Consider the following 10,422-nt stretch of genomic DNA (forward strand, 5'->3'; position numbering starts at 1 on the left):
AAGATCTGTGTCCAATACTGGATGATCTCATATTGCTGCCACCAATTGTCAGGGACCAAGCAGTAAAGCATAAAGGACACAGGTGGTTTTAATTCAAAAAGGGTGTTTTATTGACCCAAAAATATGAAAATATATTTCACAAAGCCAAAACTTAAACAGGCAGCCCAATAAAAGCGGTCAACTCAATAGACTAAACTCAAGAGAATTATTACCAAAACCTCAAACAAACATATGGTAAACTGACCTGCTGAAATGACACACAGGGGGACTTAAATACTGGTTTAGCTAAACCAAATGACACACACGGGGGAAAACAAGATGGCTGCCATATAACCAACTAATACAAAACATTTAAACAAACATGAAACACCCCCCAGGCAATGAAGCATGTGGTGCAATCCAATTAGGCTGTCAGCAGTACTTCAGGTCTCCCAGCCCTTTGCCACACCTTTTGCCAGACAGGAGGAGACACCAACCCCCAGGTAACTCAAACAAAGAAAGATGTATTAATATAACATAAAACAGAACTTTGACCTTGCAAGGTTAATATGTGTGCACGCCATATAAACATTGGAAGGTGTGATGGAAAAATGAATACATTTAATAAAGAAACGATATTGAACAATAAATAGAATATTTTAAAGTAGTGACTGTAAATTAAACTAAAGTGAATCAACGGGTGATGAGGTGTGGAGCTTACCATGTGTGGCATGCCATCACAGTTGGATTTTCTGCATATAAGCAGTCAATCTCTTTTATACTGTTGGCTAGGTTGTTCATTTGTTATAAGTATTTCTTTTTTGAAATGATACATATGAAATTATCTGGCCTCTAAGATAGGCCTTTAATGCCTCCCATACAACAGTCATTTTCATCCCTTGGGTTTGATTTGTCTCTAAGAAAAACTGTATTTGCTCAGAGACCATTTTTTTTAAATGAGTCTTTAGTTAGGAGTAAAGGATCAAGTCGCCAGGCCGGTTTTTGACTTAAGCGTTTGTGAAGAGAAATTGTAGAAGGCAAAGGAACTCAGACTCAAGATATCTTTTTCATGTGAACACATGGACGATCCCCCCCTCATCCCCCGATCCATCCTGCAGCAACGTGTGCAGGACAGATTTGAGAGAGAGGAAAAACCGCCCAGGGCTTTCAGAACTCTCTTTATTTATACTTAAACGAGCTTTCAGGGAAGTAGGAGTGGCAAAAACATTTCCATAAAAGGAGAGACTGTTCGCTTGTCAACTGAAACAGGAGATAACTTTGTATGTATAGATTCCCATATAAGGGGAGCGAGAGACCGTTAGCTTGCCTGTTAACAAAGGAGGTACTATGTATGTCACAGCATTCCTCTGCACATCTGTTTTCACTCCCTTTTCCTGTGGTAGTTTCAATTCACAAGCTCTTCTTCCTTTAAATGAAGCTACAACTAAGCATAATCACAAAATTAAAAATCTTTCAACAGCGTTCATAAAAATTTACATCTAATTGTACTGGACTGTGGTCTGAGATAACAATAGAGTTGTATTGGCAATCTAAAACCTTGGGAAGAATTCTATTATCTACAACAAAAAAATCGATCCGTGAGTATGACCGGTGCACTGGTGAGAAAAATGAGAATTGTTTAGATGCAGGATTTTTGTCCCTCCAGGGGTCAAAAAAAGCATAAGATTGCATAAAGGATTTTAGAACATTACCCGCTTTTGAAATTTTGCTATCAGGTTTTGGGTTTGATCTGTCGAGTTGAGGATTAAGTACGCAGTTAAAGTCACCACCCAGTATCAAATGGGACTCTGTTAAATCTGGCAGGTGTTTTAAAAAGGTACAATAAAAATTTGGGTCGTCCCAGTTTGGTCCATATACATTAGCAAGAATTACTTGTTTCCCATACAACCTGCCCTGTATAATAATATATCTCCTTCTGGTATCCGCCACAGTTGATAGTGGAATAAATGGAATCCCCTTCCTAATTAGAATAGCCACACCCCGTGATCTATCCTCAAATTTTGAGCTAAATATTTGGCTTATCCATGGTTTTTTTAGTTTAATTTGTTCACTTGATCGGAGGTGTGTTTCCTGCAGATATACAACATCGGATCTCAATGATTTTAAATGAGTAAAAACTCTTGTGCGTTTAACCGGATTATTTATACCTTTAACATTCCAGCTTATAAAACGAAGAGGCAGATGACTTTGCGAGCTTGCCATTCAGGTACCAAAATGCAGGTGCAGAAAAAAATATGTCCCAACCTCTGGACCCCCCCCCCCCCCCCCCCCCCCCCCCAAAAAAAAAGAAAGAGGGGGAGAAGGAAAAAAAAAAGGGAAAAATAAAAATAAATAAAACGAGCCTCAAAACCCCATGCTGATCTACTATTATCCCTGAGATCGCAACCCTCCAGGCTAGGATAGCACAGTGACTAAACGTACTGTTAACCCTCAAACAGCCCCTCAACTGGGCAAATATATAACATTTAATAACTAAACAAAACTCCAAAACTTATATTTTCCACTTTCCCCGTGTTTATTCTAATCAAATGCCCCAGAATAACAGCAATATCTCGAACATATCAAAAATCGGAACGAAGAAGGAAGGCAGAGTATTCATAATCAATTAAATCAAAATCATTCTACCTTCCGGTGTTCCAGATCAACTGGCGTTTAGATCAACTGGCGTTGGTCGAACAGATGTGTGGCAGTCTTGCGTTTCAGTAGCTCCTACCGACAAACCTGCAAAAAAAACGGCAAATGTGTCACCTGTGACACTTGTGAGGTTGTCTCAAACACACTCCGTCAGTCTTGATGCTGTTGAACAACAAAATGTTTAAAATGTGGCGAGTTTACCTGGTGATATCCTCATGCGCGACGCGATCGCGAAAACAGCAAACAATTAACACCACGCCGATGTTGTTCACAGGACAGCAAGAGTAAACGATCGGGAGACTCTTGTCGTCGTTATCGTTCCACTCGCACGGTTTATTTCACCGAATTCAGCGTTTTTGCTCCACAACTAAAGCGAGCAGTTTACTTTGTGTGCACTAACATGGACTCGAGTCAACCAGCGCCACCTCTGGCCAAGTGCCACAGCCTACAGCCAGATCAACCTGTGACACACATCTGCAGCACGTTTGATTTCGTTTCTTGCACAACACATTTGTACCTTTCAGTTGTGTCTGTTTGTGCGTCATGCAAATGAACCTTTGAAAAGAATGAAATGACACCAATATTTCACTAGTGTTGTAACATCACATGTCGTTAGCGTTGTCTGTCTGTGTCTTTTCTCTGAGAAAAAACATTTTAGAGTTGGTTGTCATATACAGTCTGTATAAGTGTGGTTAATCTAATAAACATTTGTAAGGAGATGGCAGTTACTGTGAATGTACCGCAGGTGAATAGTAATAAACAGTCAGACAATGACTCTGACAATCTCATTCAATCTTGCAGACTGAATGCACCTTCTGTGGAAAGTGGTACCACACAGTGTGTGTGGACTTTCCCTGTGCAGAAGGCGACTACAAATGTTGTGGGTGCTAAATAAACAGTAAAAAGTGATCCCTGTTGTCTTTGCTTACTGATTGTTTTCAGTGTTGACAATCCACATTGCTGCCATTGCATCTTTCAACATGTTTGTGGGTAGATTTGAATGTACCAGGGGTAAGTGCAGCCACTCAGCCTCTACTCAATGTCATCATAGCAGCAGGTGAAGATGTGTCACAAGTTAATCTAGTAGTGGGCTATGGTATTTGGCCACAGATGGCAGCAGTGGACTGACCTCCATTTGAAACTGCTCTAGCTGCTGTGTGATAGTGGATCTGCTACAAATTGAAGATCATAGGCAAGTTTTGGAAATGAACCCTTGTATTATGTTGAAGAACAAAAAAATGACATTGATTTTGTTGCAGGTCATTTTGACCCGTACTGTGTAAATCCACTCAGAATTGTTCAAAAACTGCAATGAAACAATAGCAACTTTATTTCCCATCAGATAAACATGTAGAACACAGACATACAACAGTTAGACTTTCCATAACTATTTTAGGAACAATTTGGTTTTTCGTTCTTACAAACACATTTCTTTTGAACTTGCCCAACGTTCTCAGTTTTTCAATGCTCAACATTTTCAATTTTGTCCACATGATGGACAGAATGTACTTTCTGCAGATGTACTTCTTGCATTTCTCACAATACGTGCTTGTTTTAAAACAGGAATCTTCCTAACTAAGATTTAAAACAAAAGATTGCGTCTCCTCCAGTCTCACAAACAGATGACAAACCAAGCGACACACCTGAGTCACTGACTTTATATATAACTACCAACTCTCCAGCCATGTTGATGGATTGCCTATATTGGCTGGAAATATTAATTTCCAGGGAAAGGACACAGGCAGATGATGCTTACAGGATGTGATGTGACGACACTAATGAAATATCGATGTGTCATATTTGTCCAAGGTGTATTTCATTGTTATGGGAAAAGAGAATATCCAAATCATGATGACCAATTGGAGTGGTGATTTCTATGACTTTGTGTATATAATTTGGAATTTTGTACAAATGTAGGCCAATAAGGAATATATGATATCATTTCATTCATTTCAAAGGTTTATTTGCATGAATCACAAACAGACACAATTGAAAGGTACAAATGTGTTGTGCAAGAAACGAAATCAAACGTGCTGCAGATGTGTGTCACAGGTTGATCTGGCTGTAGGCTGTGGCACTTGGCCAGAGGTGGCGCTGGTTGACTCGACTCCATGTTAGTGCACAAAGTAAACTGCTCGCTTTAGTTGTGGAGCAAAAACGCTGAATTCGGTGAAATAAACCGTGCGAGTGGAACGATAACGACGACAAGGGTCTCCCGATCGTTTACTCTTGCTGTCCTGTGAACAACATCGGCGTGGTGTTAATTGTTTGCTGTTTTCGCGATCGCGTCGCGCATGAGGATATCACCAGGTAAACTCGCCACATTTTAAACATTTTGTTGTTCAACAGCATCAAGACTGACGGAGTGTGTTTGAGACAACCTCACAAGTGTCACAGATGACACATTTGGCGTTTTTTTGCTGGTTTGTCGGTAGGAGCTACTGAAACGCAAGACTGCCACACATCTGTTCGACCAACGCCAGTTGATCTAAACGCCAGTTGATCTGGAACACCGGCCTTTTATGACTATGGCCCAATTATTTACTTGACATCTCCCCAGCACCGACGTATAACTATGTCCCTTGAGTTCAAGCAATCACACATGTGGAGTCCAACTTATCTTTTCTCACTCGGCTGTACCTCTCACGGCCGTAGTAAGTCTTTTTTGATAAAGTCTATTGCAGCCGCTGGGTCGGTGAAACAATTGTCCTGTCCCGTCGGTGAAGTGATGCGGAGAACAGCTGGAAACAAAAGTCCAAACTTAACGCCAGCGCAGCCTCGGAGCAAACGTTTAGCCTCCATAAAAGCAGCTCGTTTCTTTGCCACCAATGCTGTAAAATCAGGAAAAATGCTTATCTTCATGTCCTGCAGCAGCAACGGCTGCGACTTGGCGGTCCTTCGGAACACCTCTTCCTTCACTTGGTAATAGTGAAACTTCACCACGATTGCCCTGAGGGAGTTTCCCTGTTGACCCAAGCTTCGATGAGCATCGGAGTAAAGTCGAGGCCCAGTATGTCTTTCAGCATTGTAGCAATAACTGCCGTAGGTTTCCCGGTGTTTTCAAAGCCCTCCTCCACCCCTACAATGCGTGCATTGCACCGGCGTTGTCGCCCCTCGATGTCGTCCAACTTGCTGGTCAACTTAGCAACGTCCGATTTCAGCTTGCTAACCTCGTTTTCCAACTCCACTGTCCGGTCTGAATAAGTATTCAAAGCAAACTCAACACTTTCCAAACGGGTCTCTTGCTTCTCCAGATCTTCTTTGATTGTGTCTATTTTATCATTTAAATCTTTCGTGCTTGAATTGATACGGTCCAATATCCTCTTTTCAGAGCTAGCAATAGCTCTCAGAATCTCACTCATGTCATGGGGTGGTGCCTCCGGTCTGTCCTCAGCATGGTCCGAGGCTTTTGCGGCCTGCTCTTTCCCCGATCTAGTTTTGCTCATATTTCGTACACCGTAGCCTTGAAGATGTAAAAAGTGCCTCAGAGCAGCACACGGGCGTGTTATCGTACTGTTGTTAAAAGTTCGTTAGTTTTGGAGCAATGGAATTATGAAAAAAGTTAGTCCATTGACATAACACATAGCAACAGACAACCATTCACACTCACATTCACACCTAGTGGCAATTTGGATTATCCAATTAACCTATCCCCACAAGCTGCATGTCTTTGGACGGTGGGAGGAAGCCGGAGTACCCGGAGGGAACCCACGCAAACACGGGGAGAACATGCAAACTCCACACAGAAAGACCCTGGCCTAATGGTGGAATTGAACTCAGGACCTTCTTGCTGTGCAGCAACAGTGCTAACCACCGTGCCACCATGCTGCCCTGTTTAAATAATATTAGGAGAAATAAAACATTAAAATCATAGTTTGATTTTAAAGAGGTGCAACATTTGGCTGTAAACCCAAGAAAATGTTTCCTGGCAATTTTTAATAATTATTTAATAATTACCATTAATATTAATAAGAGTCACTCAATAATAACATCCAGTATATTATCTCTGCCTCTAACTTGTATTATATTACAATGTTTAACAGTTACTTTACTTATATTTAGGATTTAAAAACTATACACTAAAAAAAAAAAAAAAAACATGTAAATGTCTCACAACATAATTAGGAGAGTAATTGGACTGGTTCTTATATAGTGCTTTTCTACTCTCCCGGAGTACTCAAAGCGCTCTATACAACACGCCACATTCACCCAGTCACTCCCATTCTCACAAGCACTACCTCCTATACTGAGTGCTTTCTAACTACACTCAAACACATTCATACTCCGATGGATGCATCGGAGAGCAAATTTGGGTTAGTATCTTGCCCACGGATATTTGGCATGCAGACTGGAGGAGCCTGGGATCGAACCTCCAACCTTCCCATCAGTAGGTGACCTGCTCTACCTCCTGAGCTACAGCCACCCATTCTTATATTGAATAACAAAATTTGTTTTCTCGTTTTAATGATTACAGCCAAAGCCTGTGTGAACTCCATCACTAGGATCAAATTCATATCATAAAAACAACTCATATAAATTATTTGCCCTGAGGCGCCTCTGTTAGTGCGCCTCAGGGCAGCTGTGGCTACAATGTAGCTGCCATCACCAGTGTGTGTGAATGTGTGTGTGAATGGGTGGATGACTGGATGTAGTGTAAAGCGCTTTGAGGTCCTTAGGGACTAAGTAAAGCGCTATACAAATACAGGCCATTTACCATTTTACCATTTACTGAAAATTAATAGCGTGTTACACAGGTATAACCCCATTGTATCTATCATTACATTTGATCATATTTGTGATATTTTTCTTAAAAAGGTGCAACATAAATAAATTTTCACTTTACTTACATGTTGCATTTAAAAACTGGTATTAAAACTGGTGGCAAAATATAATCTGAAGGGTATTTGCATTCATATTTTAAATAAAAATAATTTGTATTTAGTGGTTACAACCAAAACTATTGTGAACTTCAATACTCGGGCCAAGTGCATATCATAAAAATCATTATTTACTGGAAAATAATAGTGTGTTACACAGGTAAACCTATTTTTGTCATTTGATTGGCCTGTAATGAAAAACACAACAAATCCATGTACTAACCCCAGACCAGTGCTTAGCATGCGAGAAAGCAAGAATGAAAGCAGTGATTGTGGCAGCTACTGTCAGACACATTATCCCAACATGGACCTGGATGAACACAAAGAATACAACATGATATTAAGACAACCAAACATATACAAAATCAGCTGCTCCAAAAAGGGTTAATACTGGACCAACTGCCTTACAAGTCTAACACATCTGAGATATAATACTTACTATTTTCTTAGTGTGTTTGCAAAAAGAATCTACAATAAAACTTGTTATTTGTGAGTGTGTTTGCATCTAGAATGTACATTTCATATGACTAAGTGTTTATAATTTGGTTTGCAAAAGCTTTGGTTTCATGCAGAAAGGACATAATAATACATTGTTTTGTCCATGATGTCTCACCACAAACCAGAGATCTTTGTTGCACATTCTCGTTCCTTTAGCCATTTTTTTCAGATATTGGGCAACCATCATTCCCAATGTTCCCGTGGTCATCTAGGCAATCAGCATCAGTGCACCTTAAACACAGTTTAATGTTGGAATTGTCTGCGGTTCTCTTTGTTTTATGAACGAAGATAATGATCAATAGGAAACCTGTGAATGGTGTGGAGGCCGGACCCTGTAGCTCAACTTGGAATCACAGAAAAACAAAAATTTAGCTCGTTGATCACATCTAGGAAAATCCTACTGACAGTGAACTTGGATATTAGGATACTTCATTTAACATAGATCTATTAGGCTAAAATACTGGAAGCCTCCTATGAGTGAGTGCTTCTTCATCCATCTCTTTTCACTCTCATCTGGCATCTTATGACCTGTCCCCCTCCTGTAGTAGATGGCTACCCTGTACTGAGTGCGGTTCTGCCAGAAGTTTTCTCTGTATTACTGTAGGGTCTTTAGCTTATAATATAAAGTGCCTTGATGTGACTGCTATTGTGACTCTTATATAAATATAAGTGAAGTGAATTAATTAAGTTTATCTTACTGTAAATATGATTGTGCAACAAGTTCTAAGAGAGGTGAACTCTAACCAGAGAGAGAACCCACTGGGTTTTGGTGCTGATCGGCTAAAAAACAATACCTCAGTGTCTGCACTACAGAAGGAACACCTGATAGTATAAATCATGTTTTCTGTATTATTAGAAGCAAACATGTGACAGGCTAACCTCTAAAAAATAGTTACACAACAAATTGTATAAAAATATGTAACTACTTTCCCTCTATTTTGGATGACACAATCACCACCACATGGTTCTCCTGGCAGAGAACTTCTCCTGGTGCCTCAACACTAACTCCATAACTAAGAAGGCCCAACAGGGTCTTTACTTCCTGTGGAAGCTGAGAAAAGCCCATCTCCCACCATCCATTCTCACGACCTTCTACAGAGGGACTATCGAGAGCGTCCCGAGCAGCTGCATCACTGTTTGGTAAGGTAACGGCACAGAATCAGATCACAATACCTTACAACTGATAGTAAGAGCAGCTGAGAAGATCTTTGGAGCCTCACTTCCCGCCATCACAGAAACCTATCGCACCTGCTGCATCCACAAACTCACCAGCATTGTGGAGGACCCCCCACACCCATCACACACACTCTTCTGGCAAAAAGTATTCGGGCCCTCAATGCCAGACTGCGAGACAGTTTCTTCCCCTAAGCCGTCAGACTCCTGAACACTCAGCAGCTGGACTGACACACATGCATACCTTCATACACCAAGTTATTTTTTGCACAATGCTCAGGCTTTTGCATTTTTTGCACACTTGTACCTTATCTAGTCCTGTGTTGACTGTCTGTTATATGTCATGTGTAGCGCCATAGTCTTGGAGGAACGTTGTCTTATTTCAGTGTGCACTGTACCACTGCACATGGTCGGAATGACAATAAAGCCACTTGACGTAAATAGAGATTTTAAGAAAAGGATTCTTTTCAATGATATTTGTCTCTTGGTGCTTGGATTAATTTTCCATTTCATTTTTCAGTCTGTTTTTTTTTTCTTTTGTCAATGTGTGTCTAAAGCTCTCTGTGCTTGTCAGATCTTCTTTGAGGCGTCTCTACATACCTGTTCCCAGGCTGCCACAGCTGTTTAATGTTTAACAATGCCTGCCTTTGTATTTGTTCCTATTGCCATTAGAGCTGTGTAACACCCACATTTCTCATTTGTGGTATAATAAAGGTTTATTCTATTCTATTCTTTGCTTCTTCCACTCACTTTCAGCAAAACATTTACAGTAATATTATACGCAGACTGCCTTCTGCTTACCTTTGATATCCCTGTGTTCTAGGTTCAGTTAGCCTGACCTCAGGAACCTCATCTGCCTGCCAACTCTCCTCTCTCATTCAAAGGTTCTATTTCAAAGCATTAATTAAAGATAAAGATGTTCACTGGGCTAACTCAGAAGACGTAAAGAAGAAAAAAACTTTAGCTCTTTCAAGTAAAGAGTGGAAAGGAGTGCAGTTATTGTAGAAAGTGTGCCAGGTGTATTCAATTACAGACAAAATGTTCAAATTCACATATATGTATTGTTCACTGGCAGTAAAGATGTTACATTTTTTTCATATATTTCTAATAATCTTGCTGTCAATAACAACTGACAATAAGACAACAAATTTTTAACTTCATTAAATTGAAAATTATGTATGTCAGTGTAGTAGTGTTAAATGCTTACCAGGTTCAGATGCAAATGAGGAAACTCCACTCA

General features: G+C 40.2%; 1 long non-coding RNA gene across 1 annotated transcript; it reads left to right on the plus strand.

The window, feature by feature from the left end:
- Positions 1 to 340: 340 nt before the first annotated feature.
- LOC113032031 (uncharacterized) lies at positions 341 to 9,911 on the plus strand. Its single transcript, XR_003273838.1, has 2 exons — positions 341 to 482; positions 8,987 to 9,911. It is a non-coding gene; the product is annotated as an uncharacterized LOC113032031 (long non-coding RNA).
- The last annotated feature ends 511 nt before the right edge of the window (positions 9,912 to 10,422 follow it).

This window comes from Astatotilapia calliptera, chromosome 11 (assembly GCF_900246225.1).
Source record: "Astatotilapia calliptera chromosome 11, fAstCal1.2, whole genome shotgun sequence".
NCBI lineage: Eukaryota > Metazoa > Chordata > Actinopteri > Cichliformes > Cichlidae > Astatotilapia > Astatotilapia calliptera.